This window comes from Bos indicus, chromosome 27 (genome assembly GCF_029378745.1).
Source record: "Bos indicus isolate NIAB-ARS_2022 breed Sahiwal x Tharparkar chromosome 27, NIAB-ARS_B.indTharparkar_mat_pri_1.0, whole genome shotgun sequence".
NCBI lineage: Eukaryota > Metazoa > Chordata > Mammalia > Artiodactyla > Bovidae > Bos > Bos indicus.
The window spans coordinates 17,156,785-17,180,547 of record NC_091786.1 but is presented as its reverse complement, the minus strand read 5'-3'; the positions used below and the strand labels follow the sequence as shown (position 1 = coordinate 17,180,547).

At 39.1% G+C, this 23,763-nt stretch overlaps 1 long non-coding RNA gene across 4 annotated transcripts in view; it reads left to right on the top strand.

Moving 5' to 3' along the window:
- The window catches only part of LOC139180227 (uncharacterized), a 478,513-nt gene that overhangs the window by 352,413 nt on the left and 102,337 nt on the right, over window positions 1-23,763 (top strand). The gene's annotated exons all lie outside the window — the stretch shown is intronic.

Below are 23,763 nucleotides of genomic sequence, written 5' to 3'. Positions count from 1 at the left end.
ACAAATTGGATCCCAAGAGATTTTTCTATTGAGTACATCTTTCATTACTGTTTCTTCTATTTATTTCTAAAAACAAACTAATATTGGATAGTCCCAAAAGATGAAGTGTATGCCATGATTACATTGTATGAACACATTTTCAACAAAAAAAGATAAATCTGAGTTTTTAGGCCAACTGTATGTAAGCCAGAAATGGAGATGCGATGAAGTAGGGAGAGAATATATTGTGAGTTTGATTTTTATGGAAATTCTGTAATTTTTGTTAAGAGTTGTGTTCCGAGTGCAGAGTCTTACAAGGTGCCAGCCTTACTTGGCAATGATCTGCTCTATTTTAAGCTTCTGTTTCAATTCCCGATTTCTAAGATCATTATAGTTGTGCGTGTCTATGTATGTGTATATACATGTACACATATTGGGGAGGGGGGAGAAAGAGAGACATAAAGACAGAGACAGAAAGAGCGAGGGAGAGAGAAAGAAAGACAAAACAAGCTCAAAGGTGAGGCAGCTGAACTCACTCCTATTTTATAAAATGGTTTTCTACAACTCTTTTCACTTTTCCCAACTGTTACCATTTTTCTCTGCAAGAGTCCTAGGTTATTTTTATCACCCAAACTTCCAGTGTTTGAATATGCTGCTGTTCATAATCTTCAAATTATACCTTACACATAATTTATCACCTAAATTCCAACACTATAATTGGTTTAAGTTTACCGTCATCATTAATAATAACAAGCAAAGCATGGTCAAATGTTGCATCATGTATTATAATTATTTTATCATTACATTGCTTCTAAAAATTTGACAATCATATAGTATTTCAACACTTCTGACCCAGCTCCTTCTCTTCAATATTGCTCTTGATTAAAAACTATTTTTCCACCTCCATATTCTGTATACTCCAGTCCCCAGTATTCTGTGATTGAATTTAGTCTCTTTCTACCCATACTCTCTCTCTCTCAGTTGATCCTGTATTCTTTCAATTATCTTCATCTTTCATAATTCACTATTTTTTCCATGAGTTATCTAAAGTTATTTTGGTGGGAAGTGAGCTGTTGATGAAAATGAAAAAGAAGGGTGAAAAAGCTGACTTAAAACTAAGCATTCACAAAACTAAGATGATGGCATCTGGTCCCATCACTTCATGGCAATTAGATGGGAAAACAGTAGAAACAGTGACAGACTATTTTCTTGGGCTTCAAAATCATTGCATATGTTGACTACAGCCATGAAATTAAAAGATGCTTGCTCCTTGGAAGAAAAGCTATGACAAATAGCACATTAAAAAGCAGAGACATTACTTTACCAACAAAGGTCTGTCTAGTCAGAGCTATGATTTTTCCAGTAGTCATGTATGGATGTGAGAGTTGGACCATAAAGAAAGCTGAGGCCAAAGAATTGATGGTTTTGAACTGTGATGTTAGAGAAGACTCTTGAGAGTCCCTTTGGACTGCAAGCAGATCAAACCAGTCCATCCTAAAGGAAATTATTCCTGAATATTCATTGGAAGGACTAATGCTGAAACTGAAGCTCCAATACTTTGGCCACCTGATGCTGAAGAACTGACTCATTGGAAAAGACCCTGATCCTGAGAAAGATTGAAGGCAGGAGGAGAAGGGGATGACAGAGGATGAGATGTTTGGATGGCATCACTGACTTCATGGACATGAGTTTGAGTAAGCTCCGGGAGTTGGTGATGGACAGGGAGGCCTGGTGTTACAGCCCATGGAGTTGCAAACAGTCAAACACAACTGAGCGACCAAACTGAACTGAAGTGATGACAATATCACTCAAAATAACTTAATCAGAAAAGTGACATCCTGGCCCCTGCAGCTAACATATCCTGCCATGGAACTGTCTTCAAGGAAGAATTTATGCAGAGGCTCTAATTAGCAAGGAACTAAGCAGGCTGAGGGGTGCAGGTGATGGTACCTGAAAAGCCAGTTCTCATTAGCAGGAAGGAATAGTTTATCACTTACAGTGGGGTTCTCTGGTGGCTCAGCTGGTATAGAATCCACCTGCAATGCAGGAGACCTGGGTTCGATCCCTGGGTGGGGAAGATCCCCTGGAGAAGGGAAAAGCTACCCACTCCAGTATTCTCACCTGGAGAATTCCGTGGAATGTATAGTCCATGGGGTTGCAAAGAGTCGGACATGACTTAAGTGACTTTCACTTTCACTTTACAGTGTTTAAAATCACTGGTATATAATAATAACAAAAAGCACAACTTGGCTTAATTTTGCATGTTTCAGTTCAGTAGCCCAGTTGTGTCTGACTCTTTGTGACCTCATGGACTGCAGCACACCAGGCTTCGCTGTCCATCACCAACTCCCGGAGTTTGCTTAAACTCATGTCCATCAAGTCAGTGATGCCATCCAACCATCTTGTCCTCTGTCAAGTCCCTTCTTTTGATGTAGTTAATCTTTTATTAATTATGCAATTTATTATTTATTAGTAATACTAATTAACTATTAATTATGTATTAGGTACTTACATGACCTTAAAGTATAAAACAAGATATATTCAAAGAATTAATGCTTCCATCCTTCTCCTGAATACCCTGTCCTGCTCTGTCTCCCTTTAGGTAACCATTGTTTCTTTTAAAAAATACAAGTGGGTACATATATTTAATATACAAACACATACATGTAAGTGCACATATATATGATATATATATAGGGACTTTGCCAGTAGCTCAGTGGGTAAAGAATCCGCCTGCAACAGGAGATGTGGGTTCAATCCCTGGGTCAGGAAAATCCCCTGGAGGAGGAAATGGCAACCTACTCCAGTATTCTTGCCTAGAAAATCCCAAGGACAGAGGAGCCTGGTGGGTTACAGTCCATAGGATTCCGAAAAGTCAGACACGACTAAGCAACTAACACTTTTCACTTTCATGAGAGAGATATATATATTAGAATCTCTCTCTTTTCTTCAACAAAGGGAGCTATACAATAACGCTGTTTTGCATCTTGTTTTTTTCACGTTATATTCTGTTGTTACCAAGTTAGTTAAGAGCATCCTCATTCTTTTCTTATAATTGCATCACATTGTACTTTGTTGTGCAGCAAAACTTAACATGGCTGGGCCATTTTCTTTTAACAAAATAAATAGCTGCACTAGTAATAAAAACAAAATTTTATTATAAAGCAAAAATACTTTAAATATTATGAGTAGCATATAAATATATTCCTTTATCCCTACAAATCCCTTTATGTCAGTTGCTATTTGAAATGTATTTCTACTCAACAACATTATTAAGATTTTTTTAAAGCAGTTCCTTCTTTGTGGTGGTTGTTCAGTCACTAAAGTCATATCACTCTTTCTCTGCACGCCAGGCTTCCCTGTCCTTCACTATCTCCCAGAGTTTGCTCAAGCTCATGTCCATTGAGTTAGTGATGCCATCCAACTATCTCATCCTCTGTTGCCCCCTTCTCCTGCCTTCAGTCTTTCCCAGCATCAGGGTCTTTTCCTGAGTCAGCTCTTCACGTCAGGTAGCCAGAGTATTGGAGCTGCAGCTTCAGCATCAGTCCTTCCAGTGAATTTAGGATTGACTGGTTTGATCTGCTTGCAGTCAAAGGACTCTCAAGAGTCTTCTCCAGTACCATAGTTCGAAAGCATCAGTTCTTTGGCACTCAGCCTTCTTTATGGTCCAACTCTCACATCCATATATGACTACTGGAGAAGCCATAGCTTTGACTAGATGCACCTTTGTTGGCAAAGTGATATCTCTGCTTTTTAATACACTGTCTAGGTTTATCATAGTTCTTCTTCCAAGGAGCAAGTGTGTTTTAATTTCATGGCTACAGTCACTGTCCACACTGATTTTGGAGTCCAAGAAAATAATTTCAAATCTAAATCTCAGAGGGTCAAACAATTCGAATGAAATTTTCCCTTTCTCCAACCAGCGAAGATTTTCCTCATTAATTGGTATTGATGTCTCTGTTCAAAAAAATTCCACCCCATTTTTCTTTTCTAAAATCAGGAACATTACTAAAGGTACATTTATTGTTTTGAAAACTTTGATTTTGTTTAAGAATCCTGGTCAATTAATATCCAACTTCACTGTAGCTTCTTACTGTATAAAGTCACCTGTGCTTCCCTGAACCTGCCCTTGTCCCACTGTTAACTCTCCCTGTCATGCTTACCTACCGGACTCCCACCCTAAATTACCTCCCCTCAGAGAGAGTATTAGGGGCTTCTCCTTAACACTAAAAAAATACTGTGTGCGTGTGTGCCTCTTAGCACTTCTCAAAGTTATTTACTTGTCTGCTCTTCTCCTATCTGATTGAAGTTCCGCTGGAAAAGGACCATGTCACTTTTCTCAACACCTTCTACCCGCAACATAGTACTAGATAGGGTAGATTATTAGGAAGTTGAATATACCATATGGACCGTAGCCTGCCAGGCTCCTCTGGCCATGGGATTCTCCAGGTAAGAATACTGGGGTGGACTGCCATACCCTCCTCCAGGGGATCTTCCCGACCCAGGGATCAAACCCACTTCTCTCACGTCTCCTGCACTGGCAGGAGGATTCTTTAACATAAGCACCAGCTGGGAAGCCGTCAAGTTAGAAACTTGTATGTGCGGATGGTTAATTGTGTCACATTCATTTTTATATTTTGATATGCCTAACAAAATGCCTAAACATAGATGGAATATGCAGCATCTTTCTTAAACTGAAAAATTTAAAATATTAAAGGAGCATCTATTTAGGTTCATTTAGCATCATTACCCTCTGTTTTTACTTAATGTTATAAAAAGAGACCTTACCATAATTGTTCAATTGTAGAAAATGGATGTGGAACAGAGTCTATGAGTTTGGAAACACTTGCAACAATAACAATACATTACCCAGAGATAATGAGATTTTGTTTATCTCTTTTTCCTAGCCTGCAGTTACAGTATTCTTGCTAGGTCTTTTTGCCATGCATTCTAAAATGTTATCTCTCATTGAGTTGAATAGAATGCGGAGCTTTTCTTCTGATTATAGAAACAAAATTTTTAAAAATGATTTAGAGATAATTGGAGGGTGACTGTGTTCTCAGATATTTTTAGGATAAATAACATTGAGAAAATAAATTATCCTTGGTAGATGGAATGCTTCTGGAATGTAGGCATTTTAAATGTGACTTTCTTTGATCATTTTAATAAGATTTTGTTATTCATATTTTTTTGCCTAAATATTATATTACTTGCTCTGAAATATCCTCATAAAGTTTATATAATTCTTGCATTAATTACTTGCAAGTCAGAAAATCACATCTGGTCTGTAAACTATGAATAGTAGAAACATATTGTCAAGAGCAGAATGCAGACTTTTCCTATTTTAAGATTGGATTGAATAAGAATATGCTATATAGGAAGGCATACTACTCCAGTTAGTATCTTCATGGGTTAAGTGAGCTTTATGTTTCCTTCCAGAAAGACTGAATGAAGTATCTACCATAAGTAGCAAACAGCAAACAAAAAACATTTTTTTCCCTCAGAGAATCTTCATATCATTTTGGTCACCTATGCATTTTTCATAAATTCTCTATTTAAAATGATTAATGAAAACAATAGTTCTTTGATGCTGGTAAAAGTCAGTTTGTTGGCTGGTGTTTTTTTAGACTTTATAGGTAGTAAAATAATAATCCTAACTTCTGCCTTGACATAATTAGCATCAGCAACCGTTTTTGTTGTTACCTTATTTCTGAGACCGTTTCTAAGTTTTAGAGATAATTTACTTTTAGGAAATCCAAAAGAGATGACATGCCTTTATAATTATATTAGCAAAATATGTATACCACCACTGATGGAAATCACCACATATAATATGCTAATACACTGCTCTTTTGACGAGGCTAGTTCAGATTTTCTCGTAAATATGTTGGATTTCTTCTGATTGCCTTTCCATATCCGTCCCCCACCCAGGTCTGTCTGCTTTCTACCCCTAAGGGTCAGAGAACTTGCTTCCTGATTTCTGATTGAACTTGGCTAATGGGAGGTATCAGTAGGAAATCGTGGTGGAAGGAAAGGGAGGTCAGGCTCTTTATTGCTCTGGCTTTCTCACTGCTAGGTATCCATGGGCTAACTCTGCACATCCAAGAAAAACCATAGCTCCTCTCAGGCAGCTTTAGAGGCGCCTCGGAGTTTGTCTCCTCTTTGCCCCTTCAGACCTAGCCCTGGAAACAACTTCCTGCTGCTAGCCCCAGGTATCCCGCGATCCTTTGTAACTTCGCTTAACCCTTGTCTGTAGCTTTGTAACTACAGACACAGCTTGTTTTATCGTGCTTCACTTTATCGTGCACTGCAGACATTATGTTTTTTATAAATTGAAGGTTTGTGCAACCCTGCATCAGACACATCGATAGGGGCCAGTTTTTCCAGCAGCATTTGCACACTTCATGTCTCCATGTCACATATTGGTAATTCACTCAGTATTTCAAACCCTTTTTCACTATTATTGTATTTTTTATGGTGATCTGTAATCAGTGATCTTTGGTGTTACTATTTTAATTAATTTTCTTTTCCATGTTTTAAAGTATTACTTTTGTTAGACATAATGCTATTGCATGCTTAATAGATTATAGTAAAGTTTGAATATGACTTTTATATGTGCTGGGAAGCTAAAATTTAAAATTCTTGGGACTCACTTTATTACAATATTTACTTTATTGTGGTGATATGGAATGAAACCCACAATATCTCTGAGCTGTATGTGTAGTTTTCTGTTAAACTCTCTCAGAATACCCAGTTTCAATGAGCTGTTTCCAGACAGGACTTGTACTGATACATACACTATTTTTACATGTCTCTATTGGTATCTACTCCTTTAATTTCAATGGAAATTTACTAGTGTTCATATGTATGGTGTCAGAATAGACATCTAATAGTAAATTTTCAGACATCCACGGCACAAATAAAAATGAGAAATAGCCATACAAGACGGACTATCTGTTATAGACTGCAGTCTATAAACTTTATTCAGAAGCAGAGTATCTCATTCAGTCACATTCCTTATTTTTAGGACACAATGATAATTAGCTTGTCTGTCTATTTGCCCTACCTAAGACATTTTATAAACTACAAATTGGAATGCAAGAGCTTAAAAGCCCACTAACAGCAAAATTTAGTGACAGATGACAGCCAAACAGCACAAAAGGTGACAGTAAGTATAAATAGAAGACACAAGCATTAAAAAACACAACTGTCTAGAGCAAAAAGAAAAAATAAACATTTCTAGACACCCTGATAGACCGTGGAAGCATCGTCACATTCTAACCCATAAGGACAAACACATCCGTAACGGTGATTCCAGGCTGTATTGTCCTGTACCTAAGAAAACAGGAGGGCATAAGATACCTGTTAGAAAAATCCTGCCAATGATAATTGGATTTTGTTAGTTTTTTTTTTTTTTTTTTTTTTTTAACTTAAGTGGCATTATTTAACTATCTGGAGAATGAGATGATTTTACATCTGAATTTTATGCACACATAGAGTGAACAGTATGAATTTAACTCAATGCTGTTTTCATTTATTTTTCGGTTTACTATTTCTATCTATATATTTACTCTACTTCTATCTCAATTTTTTACCGTTCCAGTATATCTAAATGTGATTGCTCCAACTGTGTGTTTTCTCAGTTTCTTGACTTTCTCTTCTCCAATAGCATTTTTCTTCACCCAGCCTTAGGCATGTGCTACACCTTGCAACTAGCAATACATATAAACATATTATTTCTACCCACAAACTACCATTCCATAATCATCTCCCTTTTTATTTCCAGTTCACATAATCTGTCACAGTTCTACCTAAGCTAGATTCCATGATCAACTGTTATAAGCTCTTCCTGAGTACATGCTCAGTATGGTGAGCTGAATAGTGGCTCCACACACACACACAAAATTCCATATCCTAAATCGCTGAACCTGTGTATATTCAAATATCAAAAAGGAAGCTGGCGATGCAGTTAAATTAATGAACCTCTTCGTCTTGAGATGGAGAGATTATCCTGGCTTTTCTGTGTGGGTTTTGAATGCAATCCCGTGAATTCTTACAAGAGGGAAACTGCAGGGGGCAGTTTAGAGGGCAGATTTGACACACAGAAGCCAAGAAGGCACTGTGGCCATGATGGCAGAGCTGGGACTGATGCAGCCACAGCAAGCAAGAGTGCGGCACCTCCGGAGGTGAAGAGGCAAACAGTGGATCCTCCTCTAGGGGGCGCGCTGCTCCACCACACGGTGACTCCCATGAACCGTGCTGGTGGTCATTTGTTAGAGGAGCCATAGGAAACTAGTAATTCAGTTTCTAATAGCTAAGATGAAGCCACCACTTTGGTTGAATTCAACCTCCGTTTGCTTCACGTCTGCATTCAAGCAGCTGAATGTGAGTGGGTAAAAAGCACAGCCACGTTGAACAGTCTCATTTTTAATTCATATGCGTTTGATTCACGACTAAAGATATCAACTACGTCCCTGACGTGTCCAGGGATTATATTATCCTTGCTAGTCAATCCAAACATCTAGATGACTGTTGTGTATCTTCTCCTTTCTTCTCAATCTTCAATAATTCTCCCCCATCAGGACTCTTCAGCTAATGATCTTGCTTCTTTCTTCATTGAGAAAGGGCTTCCCTGGTGGTTCAGATGGGAAATTATCTCTCTGCAACGTGGAAGACCTAGGTTTGATCCCTGGGTTGGGAAGTACCCCTGCAGAAGGGCATGGCAACCCACTCCAGTATTCTTGCCTGAAGAGTTTCATGGACAGAGGAGCCTGGTGGCCTGTGGTTCATGGGGTTGCAAAGAGTCCAAGACGACTGAGTGACTAACACTTTAACTTTCACTTTCATTGAGAAAATTCAGGCTAATAGAAGTAAGTTTCTACAGAACCTTGTTAGAACATATACTCACCTTTTTCTGCCAGTAAACTTTACCTTCCTGCCCGAAACCATAGAATATTGATGGTCTATGTATGCATGAAAGCCTTTCACTCTTTATCTTTTTTAAGAAAGCAGTTCTCTCTGTGTGCTGTGTCATTGGCCTTCCCTTTTCCACCAAATCCTTACCACTGCTGCTGTTATTTTACCAATTGTTAAAATTCTTTACTGCTCACTTATTATCCTTTGTGGTATAACTATTCCAAAGGGATTTTTTTTTTTTTTTTAGTTTTGTTGTCTCAAGTGCTCTTTTCCCATTCTCTTTTAACACATTGAATCCAGATTTCAGATCATTTCAGATCATTAGTGTTCCTCTAAAATTGCTTTGTCACAGGTCACCAACGACCTCCACATGGATAAATCTAATGTCAATGCTCCAAACAAGATGTTTTCATATCTCTTGACTTAATAGCAGTATTTGATATAGTTGTGCATTCCTTTCTCCATAAACCTCCCCCCACTTGGTTTTTAGAAAGTTACATTCTCTTCAGTTTTCCTCCAGGTTCATTCATTCCTCTTTTGCTTCTTAATGTTAGAATACCTTAAGCTTAGTTTTTGGTCCTCTACTCTTTGCATGCCTTCACTGTCTCAATAATCTTTGCATTCTGATGCCTTTAAAAATCACCCATAGTCCAGTAACTTGAAAAGTCACTTCCAAAGTCAAGACCCCTCTCCTTAAACTTGGTGTCACATACCTAATTTCCTCCTTGATATCTCCATCTGGATTACTAATAAAATGAAGCGTCACACACCCTAGAACTCAACTCCTGATCTCCATCCACCTCTTTCAAACTTGGTCAAATTGCAGCCTTTCTTATCATAATTGATGAAAATGTCATCTGTCCACTTGTTCCAGTCAAGAACTTAGAAATCATCTTTGATTTCTCTCTTTATTTCACATCCCACATCTGTTACACCAGAAGATCATCTAGGCTTCAGAATATATCCTGGATCTAGACTCTCACCACCTTCTTGCTACCTTTTTAAAGGCGATGTCATTTTCCTTGACTTCACTGACCTCGTGTAATGGTCTCCATGCTTCTCCTCGTTTCCTCAGAGTGTCTGTTCTCAACACATGAGCCAGTATTCCTTCTGAACGTAAGAGTAGGGTCACTCTATTCAAAACTCTTCTAATTTCTCTTGGAGTAAAAGCCCAGAGCCTTGCAAAGGCCTCAAGTTCCTACATGATGAAGTATCTCTAATACCTCTTTGAGCACATTGAGTGAAAGTTCCTCTTCATTCTTCCAGATGTACTGGTTCCTTGCTGTTCTTCATATGTGCCAGGCATATCCCTGTCCTTGGGTCTTTGCACTGGCCATTTTTTCTTGCATGTATCTTTCTCTAGTGACTCATGTCTAAATCCCTCACATCCTTTAAGAGGTTTCACTTAAAATCCTTCTGAATAAAGCCTACTCTGACCACCTGATAAAAATTACACTATCATTGAGCTTTTAATTCTCTTTGCCTTATTGTATTTTTCATTTTCCAAACAATCCCCACTTTTAAACATTCTATCCAGGAACCTTTTTTTAAAAAAAAAAAAACTTTTTATTTTGTATTGGGGGATAGCCAGTTAGCAATGTTATAACAGTTTCAGGTGGACTGAAAAGGGACTCAGCAATACATATACATGTATCCATTCTCCCCAAAATTCCAATATACAGATTATTTATTTTTATTTATGAACTTATTGTTTATCTTCCTTCCTTTGGGATATATACTCTTTAAAGGTGATATATGTGTTTTGTTCACTGATGTATTTAAGACTTAAAAACTGCCTAGAACATAGTAGGTGCTGAAATATTTATTACATTGTAAGAATCAATTTAGAATTGCTTAAGAGGTATAAAATTTTTACCATAAAATATATAAAAAGTGTAAATTAATATTCTAGTTTTAATAATTCATGCCAATCTGTGAAAATAATCTTACAAATTCTCATCTCTTCAAATAAAAATCTGATGTTTTATTATGTTAGCCAGAAATTTACTGGTTTTATTTTGGAATAACTTTCTTAAAATTGCACTTAAAACAAAGAGTAATCTCTCCTCTTTATCACAAAACATACAATTGCCATAACCAAAGTATTATGTAATAAGAATCAATTTGGGGTTATATATTCTTGAATTTGGGGCTTCCCAGGTATCTCAGTAGTAAAGAATCTGCCTGTGATGCAGAGTACACAGGAGATGCCATGGGTTTGATTCCTGGGTCAGGACAATATCCTGGAGGAGGGCATGGCAACCCACTCTGGTATTCTTGCCCTGGAGAATCCCATGGACAGAGGAGCTGGGCAGGCTCCAGTCCATAGGGTCGCACACGGCTGAAGCGACTGAGCTTGCACACTTGAATTTATACAAATGAGCTCTGTGATCCATAGCATTAGATGGTTAAAGAAGCAGAATAAAGAACTAATGTGTATTGAATCTCTAGCTGCTACATTTAAGATGTATATCCTTAATTCCACTATTAAAATTGCTTTGTGTTTTCAGCATAATGCTAGGTAGTTTATATATGCTGTTTCAATGAATTATCCCAACAGTTCTCTCAAGTAGGTAAAATGATATGTATTTTATATGTGGGAAAGCTAGAATAAGAAGAATTAAAATCATTTTCTTTCAGGCAGCATTGGTAGAAGATGTCAGAACAGTTCACGATCTCAAAGCCTGTGTGACACCCACCAGGCAGTGAGAGCAACTATGCTAATTTATGTACGAGGCTAGATGCAAACACCATTTTTAACTTAGGGGCCCTCCTTTCCCAAAACACAAGTTCTCACAATGCAAGGAATGCAGTTCCCTAGTAATGCACAGAGTAGCTATTTTTGATATTCATTCCAGAAACTCAGACATTCTGAACAAAACTTGTTCTCAACTTTTAAGAAAGTTTTGGCTGCTCTTCAACCACAGCTTTGGCTTAACTTTCATCACATGACCTAATAAAGTACAGATGATATGAAAGACAGTCTCCATCTGTGAATGCGAGGAGACCAACCACTGATGCCGACTCTTCTGCTGCTGCTGCTGCTGCTAAGTCGCGTCAGTCGTGTCCGACTCTGTGTAGGAGGATGCAAAGCGCACACATACAAACCTTTTCCAAAAGGAGAGAAAAATTCAGGTAATTCACGTGAATGTTAGGTTGAAGTAAAATGTAATGAAAAGGAAAAAGTCTAGCCATAGTTGCAAAGTTGTTGGGCCAAGCAGAGGAAAGAAATGTTTTAGTAGTAGCAATCTGTAATTTACTCTTACTCTTGTGAAATGTCACCGAGGAAGTCTCCAAACAAGTATGCTTTGTGGTAGGTAAATTGTTACGAAAAATATGAGGGGGTAATTCTTCCATTTTAAGATGCTGAGAGCAGCAGGAAATGTAACCACTGGCTGTAGATTGAAAGCCTTAGAGGGCCTACAGAGTGGAGATCTGGCTCCTCTCAAATACAGTTCCTGGATTTGATCTGCAGTTGTTTAAAAGTTGAGTCATTCCGGATGCATATTTACTCTGAAGAAGGATTACATTTCAAAATAAAGACAGCATTATTTTGTTTCTCTTCAAATCATCTTGTGACCATAAAAAAATCTAAAATTATCCCTCAAAATAAATTTCAATGATTCTCAGCAACAAATGAAAAGGTAAATTAAAATTGAACAAGAAAGATAAAGCTAAATAATAGTAAAAATGAAAAGTAATATTTGGGAGTCTTATTTTTATTACTCAAAAACAGCAAAACATACCTGAGACTTTTTTGAAATAATGTGATTTTTTTTTTCAAGAATTTGTATTTCCTTAATTTAAAAATATGATGATTCATGATTTCCCAAATTTTTGAAATTTATTTTGAAAGAATTGTTTTATTCAAGTATTTTTCTGATATTAAAAAAAATAGCATCATTGAGGTATAGTTCACATACCATACAGAGAAGGCAATGGCACCCCACTCCAGTACTTTTGCCTAGAAAATCCCATGGACGGAGGAGCCTGGTAGGCTGCAGTCCGTGGGGTCGCTAAGGGTCGGACACGACTGAGCGACTTCACTTTCACTTTTCATTTTCACGCATTGGAGAAGGAAATGGCAACCCACTCCAGTGTTCTTGCCTGGAGAATCCCAGGGACGGCGGGGCCTGGTGGGCTGTGGTCTATGGGGTCGCACAGAGTCGGACATGACTGAATCGACTTAGCAGCAGCAGCAGCAGCACATACCATAAAATACACCCATCTTCAAGTGCACAAGTGATGGTTTTTAGTGTGCACACATCCTTGGACATTTATCACCACAAACAATTTTAGAGCATTTTCATCACCCTTTAAAGACAACCTTGTTGTCTCTAGTTATCACACCTTCTCCCAATCATCATATTTTCTATAGCCTTGCATGAGTGTTAAGTCACTTCAGTCCTGTCCGACTCTTTGTGACCCCGTGGGCTATAGCCAATCAGGCTTCTCTGGTCTATGCTATTCTCCAGGCAAGAATACTAGAGTGGGTTGCCATGCCCTCCTCCAAGGGGTCTTCCTGACCCAGGGATTGAACCTTCGTCTCTTGCATTTCTTGCATTGACAGGAGAGTTCTTTACCACTAGCGCCACCTGGAAAGCCCCCAAGTCAACATGTGTAGGCTTCAGTTCAGTTCAGTTCAGTCGCTCTGTCGTGTCCAACTCTTTGCAACCCCATGAATCGCAGCACGCCAGGCCTCCCTGTCCATCACCATCTCCCGGAGTTCACTCAGACTCACATCCATTAAGTCGGTGATGCCATCCAGCCGTCTCATCCTCTGTCATCCCCTTTTCCTCCTGCCCCCAATCCCTCCCATCAGAGTCTTTTCCAGTGAGTCAACTCTTTGCATGAGATGGTCAAAGTACTGGAGTTTCAGCTTTAGCATCATTCCTTCCAAAGAAATCCCAGGGCTGATGTCCTTTAGAATGGACTGGTTGGATCTCCTTGCAGTCTAAGGGACTCTCAAGAGTCTTCTCCAACACCACAGTTCAAAACCATCAATTCTTTGGCGCTCATCTTTCTTCACAGTCCAACTCTCGCATCCATACACGACCACTGGAAAAACCATAGCCTTGACTAGAAGGACCTTTGTTGGCAAAGTAATGTCTCTGCTTTTCAGTATGCTATCTAGGTTGGTCATAACTTCTTCTGTAGGCTTAAGCGACTGTAATTAATCTAGCCATACTTTCTACCTATGAATTTGCCAATTCTGGACATTTTATATAAAAGGATCATACATTATGTGGTTTTTTATGACTACTTTATACTTAGCATAATGTTTTCAAGGTTCATCATGTTATAACTTATATCAGAATTCATCCTTTTCGTTGCCAAATAATTCCATTGTGTGGTTTTACTGCTTTTTTATTGATCTATTGATCAGTTAAAGAAAATTTGGGTTGTTCACACTTTTTGCTGAGATGGAAAATGTAACTGAATATCATGTATGCATAATTGTAAGGACATATTTTCATTTCTCTCGGGTATAGATCAAAGAGTAGAATTGCTGTGTCCTGTAGTAACTCTGTCTTTTAAAGAACTGCCTGTAATACATATGCTATACATTTTAAGTTGTGACAGTTTTCACTTTGTTCAACTTACTTTTTCTTGTTATAAGGGCAAAGGGTGACAACTCTTACATGTCTGAGCTGAAACTGGAAATCCTGATACCCTCAGCGTCTTCTCCAGAAACCTGTTTGTCTTTCTGAACCACGGATTTCTCTGTCCTGGTGCTACATGGGCAGAGCTAGTGTGCCAGCTTCTTGGTGCTGTGGCCTCTGTTATTGCGGAGCACGGGTTCTCGGGTGTTCAGGCTTCAGTAGTTGCGACCCGTGGGCTCAGTAGATGTGGTACATAGGATTAGTTGCTCTCTGGCATGTGGGATCTTCCCGGATCAGGGTTCAAACCCGTGTCCCTGGCATTGACAGGCAGATTCTTTACCACTGAGCTACCGGGGAAGCCTGCTGAGTAGAGTTTTGATTAACTTGAATTTTCTCTTTTCTGAGATTGTGTTAAGTGTTCTCTACCAAGAATCCCTATATGCCCTGGGGAGGATTTGTCTTCAAGTCAGTGTGGAGCCTTGGCGATTTTTGTTTTTTCCCTTAGTACTGCGTGTATTTCCAATACCATCCAACACAGAGTGAAACAAAGTTAGAGGAGAAACCACAATTTTATGCTTGTTTCCTTTCTTTTCAATTTTTTTTCATTCTTTCTTTTTCCCTTTCTCTCATATCTATGGCAGAGTTGTTGCATATGTTTGTTTAATTTCCTCCTGATTTTTAAGTTCTTTGTTAATCATTTATTATAATTGGGATACTTGTGTTTACTATCCTGGGGATGTCTACCTCGGAGTCTAAAGGAAACTGAATTTCAAGTAGACCATTTTAGCTAATATTTGTAAAAATGTTTAGAATATTTTTTTTAATATGGGGACAAAAAAAAAAAAAGATTCTTTTTCCCTTCAAATAAAAGACAACCAGGAAAAGAGAAATCAGTGGCAGAATCCTTGGCTGGTGGTGAGTAGATGCTGGGCTCATCCTGATTGTGCCACCAACTCTTGACGCTGTGACTTTGGACAGAGGCATCTACCTTCTTCAAGTATTATTTGAGTATTGTATTCCCAACATTGTATCACTGGGGATTCACTGATGAATAAGACAAATTCTTACTCTCATGGACTTGCAACCCACTTAAATGTTCCTTTAAAATTTTAATATGCTTAGTGCCCACTTTCCTGTTTTAAGATGAGTCTTGCTGAAATACTGAATGGGATAGGACCTTTCACTCTAGCATTCTTTGATTTCCAAGCATAAGAATGATAGGACTTGAACGGGTATGTGATGAAAAAATGAGGACTCTCTGTCATGGGGAATTTAGCTAAAGAAAACATAGAGCTGATAGGTTTGCACTTAAAACACTTTAAAAGGACCGGTGAGTCCATTGACATATTAGATGTCCATATTTTCCAAAAATGTCAAAGTTCTTAAGTTACTGAATAGGACATTGAAAAACCTGAAGTCCTTGAGCTCTATACTTTGTGGTTTCTTGGCAGCTTAGAAGAAGCAACTTTTCTTTGCTCATCCACATAATACATTTTTAAAAACTTTTTTTAATTGAGTTGATGTACAGTATATGTTTCAGGCGTACAACATAGTGATTTACAGTTTTTGCAGGTTATATTCCATTTATAGTCATAAAATGTTGGCTGTACTTCCCATGTAATACATTTTTCAGCTTAAACGTTACCAAGCCTGCCACTGTGTTCCATAATTCTCAGTTCTGTAATCATGGAGATGAAATATTACAGTGGTTTAACATGACAGGTAAACAAAGGATAGAAGGGATTTTATTAAATCGCCTCCTAATTCAGGGACAAAAGAACACATTAAGAATCATTGTCCCTGTTCCCAGTTTTTTCTGCCTGGGTCCAAATGGCTGAGCATTGAGCTCTAAGAGGAGAAAAGGTGAAGGATTTGATTGGAGCTCCCTTCTCTTCCCTGTGCGAAAGCTGCAGTTTAAAAAAAAAACAGAGAGGGGAAAGAGCATCAGTTAAGAGTATTTAACTTCACGAGAATACCAGGAACCTTGTTGGTGATGCTCCTTCACCTTCAGATTACTTATTTATTCCACATACAGTTCATTAGAACTTCACTTTAAAGATAAATAGCAAATAATAGTATCTTTCATCTAAAATTAGAAAATTCTAAGCCTTTTCAAAAAGTCCTGCACAAGGAATAAAATATTAGCTGCAAAGGTCTTACTTGCCTGTGTCTCAAGTCCTAATCATATAAGTTAAATATAAAGATGCTTTTCTATGAAGTCTAATAAACAACTCATTTTTTTTTTGCATATATACCAGGCTCCTCCATCCATGGGATTCTCCAGGCAAGAGTACTGGAGTGGGCTGCCATTTCCTTCTCCAGGGGAATCTTCCTGACCCAGGGATCAAACCCGGGTCTCCCACCTTCCAGGCAGACGCTTTAACCGCTAAGCCACCAGGGAAGCCCCCAGCAGAATACTGGAAATAAATCAGATGTCAACAGAAAAAGTTGTTAAATTATGGTATATACATAAAATAAAATTCTAAGCAGCTAATTAAAAATTGTTTAGCTGCTAAGTCACGTCCAACTCTTTGCGACCCCATGAACTGTAGCCTCTCACGCTCCTGTATTCATGAGATTTTCCAGGCAAGAATATTGTAGTGGGTTGCCATTTCCTTCTCCAAGGGATCTTTGCAACCCAGGGATCGAATCTGCGTCTACTGCCTTGGCAGGCAGATTCTTTACCACTGAGCCACCTGGAAAGCCCCAAAATAGCTTCAAATTCATCATACAAACTGGCCCATATGGGGATCACAGCCATGACCTTGGCATTACTTGTACTACACTCTAACCAACTGAGCTAGCCAGCCGAATTAGCTACATAGAATTTCATTGTGTGGATATACCAAAATAAGAGGTGTACGCTCTTTCTTTTAGTGTATGTGTATGGCTTGAGGGAGCAGTCAAGGCAGGTTTTAAATGAAAATTTCAAGAATATCTAAGACATTTGCTGTCATACAAGAGAAAAATTTTCTGTTGATGTCTTAAGTAAAACAAGGATACTGACCCCTTACTATGGCCCCTGAACTTTGGCCCACTGAATCTTTTTTCCAAGTTTGTCTTTAAAACTATCTGGAGAAGCACGGTAACCAGAGAAGTGATGTTCAGAGCTTCAGGCGACAGCATTTAATCTAAGTGCAGCTCCTGGAAATAAAACAAATTTAGATTTCATCTGATATTGGGAATTGCCAAGTAGGTCTAGCTACCCCATTTCTATTTGAAGTGTCTGCCAAACCACGGGCACCATGATCATAGCTAGCATTCACTGACCTCTTACTCTGTACCAGTGGCTTTATATCTGTTGATTCATTTATTTCTCATAATGATCTCATGAATAAGGTGCAGTTGTCTTTCTTTTAATCTAAGATTAAAGGAAAAGTAGGTGACTTATTCAGGACCACACACCCAATGAGGTGACCCAGACTTGAAATATAAGCAGTCTGACTTTAAAGCTCTTGCTTTTGTTTGCTCTCTTATCCTCTCTGAGGCTCAGTTTCAGCCCAGGATGCTATAGAAGTATGCAAAGGTGGTTATGATTTGAGAAAGCTAGACTCCTGTTGGCCCAAATTCTCACCCCAGCACAATATGGCAACACCGCACACTGGCATAGGAATTTGGCTCTGAAATGCCTCTAACACTAGGTCAGATTACGTGGCTTATGTTGAAAGGTTTTGTGCTTGGCTGTTGTCAAAGATGTCGTTGAAGCATCATTAAATGATGCCACACAATTGTTTACTCTGGGCACCGAACAGCAACAAACAAAGCTACCTGTAAGCATTCCAAAAGGCTTCACGGTTGCTTTTTCCTGTGTCCTACCCACCAGCCAAATGAGTAATTCACTCTTCCCCACAAAGACTCATGTTCTTCTTGAATCTTCAAAGTCTTATACTTGTGCCTGTTTAAATGTTGCCCATCCTCACAAAAGACGCTTGCTCCTTGGAAGAAAAGCAGTGACCAACCTGGACAACATATTAAAAAGCAGAGACATTACTTTGCCGGCAAAGGTCTGTCTAGTCAAAGCTATGTTTTTTCCAGTAGTCATGTATGGATGTGAGAGTTGGACCATAAAGAAGGCTGAGCCCCAAAGAATTGATATTTTTGAACTGCGGTGTCGGAGAAGACTCTTGAGAGTCCCTTGGACAGCAAGGAGATTGAACCAATCAATCCTAAAGGAAATCAGTCCTGAATATTCATTGGAAGGACTGATGCTGAAACTGAAGCTCCAGTACTTTGCCCACCTGATGTGAAGAGCCAACTCATTAGAAAAGACCCTGATACTGGGAAAGATTGAAGGCAGGAGGGAAAGGGGATGAATGGGGATGAGATGGTTGGATGGCATCACTGGCTCAATGGACATGAGTTTGAGCAAACTCCAGGAGATGGTAAGGGACAGGAAAGCCTGGTGTGATGCATTGCATGGGGTTGCGAAGAGTCAGACTTGACCGAGCAACTGAACAACAACAAATCCTCCTGGTTTCAAAGATATGCAAGCTCTCTTAGTTTTTCTAAGTGGAAGTATCAGTTCCTTCTGCATCTTCATTGTGATGTTTATCATTCATTATCCTCCTTATCTGAGAACTATTTTATACCTTCCTTATTTCTCTTCCCTAGTTGGCTCAGATGGTAAAGAATCTGCCTGCAATGCAGGAGTGAAAGTGAAAGTCGCTCAGCCATGTCTGACTCTCTGCAACCCATGGACTGTGCCTGTCAGGCTCCTCTGTCCATGGAATTCTCCAGACAGTTCTACTGGAGTGGGTAGCCATTCCCTTCTCTAGGGGAACTTCCCAACCCAGGGATCAAATCGAGGTCTCCTGCATTGCAGGCAGATTCTTTACTGTCTGAGACACCAGGGAAGCCAGGAGACCTGGGTTTAATTCCTGGATCAGGAAGATCCCCTGGAGAAGGAAATGGCAATCCACTCCAGTATTCTTGTCTGGAGAATTCCATGGACAGAGGAGCCTGGCAGGATCCAGTCCTTGGTGTTTCAAAGAGTCGGACATGACTGAACGACTGTCACACACACACAGCCATGAAAGCATGTTTTTCATACCAAATTTGGTCTTCTGTACACCACAGTAGGAATTCAGCACACATTTTTGGTAAGAAATTCATGAACAATGAATGAAATGTGTTGAGGAGCCCTGATGCAGGGGAGTGTTTGCATATTTTAAGGAAGTGGTTGATAGAATCAAACACTGATGCAGCAACTGCATACTTCAGCATTGCCTCCATCAGGCAGGACAGTTACTCAAAGGACGCAGTGCTTGTGTTCACGCAGTACTACCCAGATGCATGTGAAACTCTCAGATCGTTGTGGGTATTTGGCTATCGTATTTCACTCCAGTGGAGGTGTATGGAAGCATGACTAAGACGACAAAAATCAAATCAGCTTGGGGTATTTAGGATAAAATAGCTGCCTTTGCATGTGGACATTCTTTGGGATTTACACAAGGAAACTAACAGAGAGATGAGAGTCCTCCTAATTTCACTTTCTATTTCAATAGACACTTGCCAGACTTTCCTTCCTATCAAAGACATGGGTAAATCCTACTTTGTAGAGCATATGGCAGAATAATTTAACTATGACATCAGGGAAACCGCAATATCTTTGAACCTCCTTGGATTCCTTCTGAGTTGTAGGAGATGCAGATAGAGCTGTTTGCAGGACATCAGACTCTCAAGACTCAATCCTTGTTCTCCAGTATGTGACTCGCAGCTGCTCCCTTCTGGACACTTGAACGTTTTGTGTCCATAGACGAGAACTCCTTGGGCACTGGCATCAGGCTGTAGTCCGTGGGGTTGCAAAGAGTCAGAAAGCCAGAGGTGAATGTATGTTCATAATAGGGGATTTCCTCTTCTCACTCCCTTCCCATCCTGGCATTAAAGTACCAAGAGGTCAGTTTGTTGTTTTTTTTTTCCTCTTTTTCCCAAAGATGACTTAGTGACTTTCAGATCAGAGCAAGGGGCAGTAAGCAATGTATGTGAATGAAGTCAAGGTGTTGGACAAGTTGCCTGTAATTTTCCCCCTGCACAGAGAGAATTCTTCTCTAGCGAGTTCCCTGGATCCCCTTCTGCTTACCCAGGGCTCGACTCACACAGAGGCATTTACTTCTGCTTTTCTAGGCTGACCATTCCATTCCCACTGACACCTTCTTTCTATAAATGGTGTTGACACTTTCCATGTCCCAGTTCCCATGGACCACTTTGAGTATTTAATCTGTGCGAGCATAAACACCAGCTCCTAGGATGGAGTATCTGCTGGAGAGGCAGTTACCCTCCCTCCTTTAGCCTTTCAAACCAGGCAGATCTATCCTTACGACTTTCTTAATTCTTCATTCTACATTTCAGCTCCTTTCCTTTATACTTTTCTCCAGGGCTAAAAATAATTATTCTTCTGTGCTTTCCAAGGATCTTCTTTTTAGAGCAAGGATCTTCTTTTTAGAGCTCTCAGAATCTACTTTCTCGCTTGCATGCTCAGTCGTATCTGACTCTTTGCAACCCCATGCACCGTAGCCTGCCAGGCTCCTCTGTCCGTGCGATTTCCCAGGCAAGAATACTGGAGTGGTTTGCCATGCCCTGTTCTAGGGGATCTTTCCAACCCGGGATCAAACCCATGTCTCCTACATCTCCCGCGTTGGCAGGCAGATTCTTTACCACTGAGCCACTTGGGAAGCCCCAAGGTTTCCCAATTAACTATAAGACAGAAATTTCCCTTCCTTGTCATAGCAACCAATAACCCTGCAAATCTGAAAAATACTTGTAACACTTTTCTATTTTAATGTGTGCCCTTGTTATGATGTCAGTATTTTTATATTGACAAGAGATAATACAAAATTTAAATATCTAAGATCTTTGCATACAATTCTTAATAGTCTTTGGCTGGATACCCTGTGTTGGCTCGCTCTAACTATGTTATACCCTGTCTGTATCTGGGAAGGTTGTAGAGCTAACAGGTACACTCTTCAGACTCTTTTCATACTAGGATTCTTGATGGATGCAATTGTGGGAAATTAGGAAGACAGGAATGAGCAGAGTCCATCTTCCTGAAGGTTTTGGATGGTGCTGCTGGCAAGCAAGTTCATGGAAATGCTGAGTTCCTCCAGTACCAGCCAATGGCTATTACAAGGATTATTGGATGTTAAGACACAGTGGTGGCAGAGGAGTCAGTTTTAGCTTATTTCCAGCAAAACTCCAGTGTGCTGGCCTCAGAGATAGTAGTTCTATTTTCTGTTCTGTGTTGTTTTGTGGATAATTCTGAAAGAGTAATAAACTCCTTGCACCTTCTACAGATCTTGCAAATATCTAACTTACTGTATTGAATACCTTTCTGCTTAAGATACCTGGAGTTCTGTCTAGTTCTGGCACCAAACCCTGACTGATTCATCCTCCCGGCCATGCGTATGTAGGAAATGTGACCTGCGGGGACCTCCAGATCTGTCCTTCTTAGAAGGTCTCCCCCACTGTCAGCAGTCTCAGCACTCAGCTGTCCCCTAGCAGTGTGTGCTCATCCCATCATCCAGAGTCTTATCATGAGCTTTCATATTTCCATTTCTCAACATGCCATTCCCTCTCGATCGTGTCTCACTCCCTTCTCACCTCTTCCTTGACTCCCTTTCTTGCGTCACAAGCTTCAGAATCTTCCTCAGTTTCTTTATTAAACCATTAGAGCAAAGTGAACTATTTCTTCTGTATTCGGTAGACATTTCCATCACAAACTTATCATGTGACACTGCAGAAGGCCTTCAGATTTCTGTCTCCTAGACTGTTAGTTCTTTGAGCTGCGGTACCTTGTACCCCATTTGTTCTCAAACATCTAAAACACGAATAATAATTACTTGACAAAATTTTGAATGAGTAAATGGAAATTATTCATGGCTTCTCATTGGCTTCATGTATAGTATGTCTGTCTCCCTTGGTGCACTTGGCTTGGTATACTTTATAGCTGCGTATAAATAATAGTGGCCTGTTGGACGGCTGCACTGTCCAGCAATGAAGTGAAGCATTAAAACTTTCCACCCTCACGTTTTCTGGCTATTTTCACACTGCTTTACCCCACTCAAAGCATATGTGTTTGAATATGATCTGATTTATAACATAAATTCTCAGAGGAGAGAATAGAATTTGTTTAGATTGTTTAATATAGATACTGTGGCTGAATCTTCAAAAATATACTAGAGGATAGTAATTTAAATACTCACACTAGGTGGGACATTCACTGAGGGCTTTTCCATACTGTGCTTGAGCAGAAGAGTATCCATATTTGTTGCATCGTGTGTATAAAGAACAGGTAGTCAAAACTGTCTCCTATTATAAGGGGAAAATTACAGCAAATGGCTCTTATACTACTTCTGAACACTGGTATTTCCTTTTATGGGAATTCCTATTTGAATGTGGTCTGAGAATTTATTGCAAGACTTCTGTTAATACTGAAATGTGAAACTAACTTTCTGTATAAAATTTTACTTTCTACTAAATTTCTCATTCAACCTGATCATTAAAAAATGTGCATTTATGAGAATGCCAAGACAAGGACTGTATAAAAGTTTGTCTTTCTTTAATAGAATGTGAAGGAATTATTTTTCTGACGCTATGTACTTTTAGCTTTTTTTTTTTAATGAACTTTTTTTTGATTCTTTTTATTGGAAGAGATGTTATTCCAAAGATTTCTTTTAAGCAAATTTTTTAAAAAACTGAAAATTGTTGCCACCATTTCATGATTTCAAGTTTTCTTTATCCAAAGTCAAAAGTCAGTAATGAGTACAAAATATTTATTAGGAATGAAGGTATAAAATAAGGTTATAATGGAATACTGACAGATTTTATATTGTTTTCATAACCATTGCTAAGCTCCCTGAAGAAATATATGTTCCCCCAGGCAAATACACACACTGAATGTGTTTTTGTAAATGGGTTATTTTCACATGAAGCTCATTCCGAGCTACTTTAACAAACCAGAAACCTTTGCATCTTTGAGGACAAAAATTGAAATTTGTCCAGTTATTGGGCAGTATGGACACTGTTAGCACCAACATATTCAGTGAATTCTGGCACATTTATGTTAATTACATATCTGCTAATTGTAGACATATCTACTAATTGTAGAGTCTGTTTTAGACATGTTTTCTTTTTAATAATATACAGTTTTTATTTTTTATTTTACTTTTTAATTAATTTTTTTGGCGATGCCACATGGCATGTGGGATCTTAGTTTCCCCACCAGGGATAGAACCCATGAACCATGCCATGGAAGCACAGAGCCCTAACC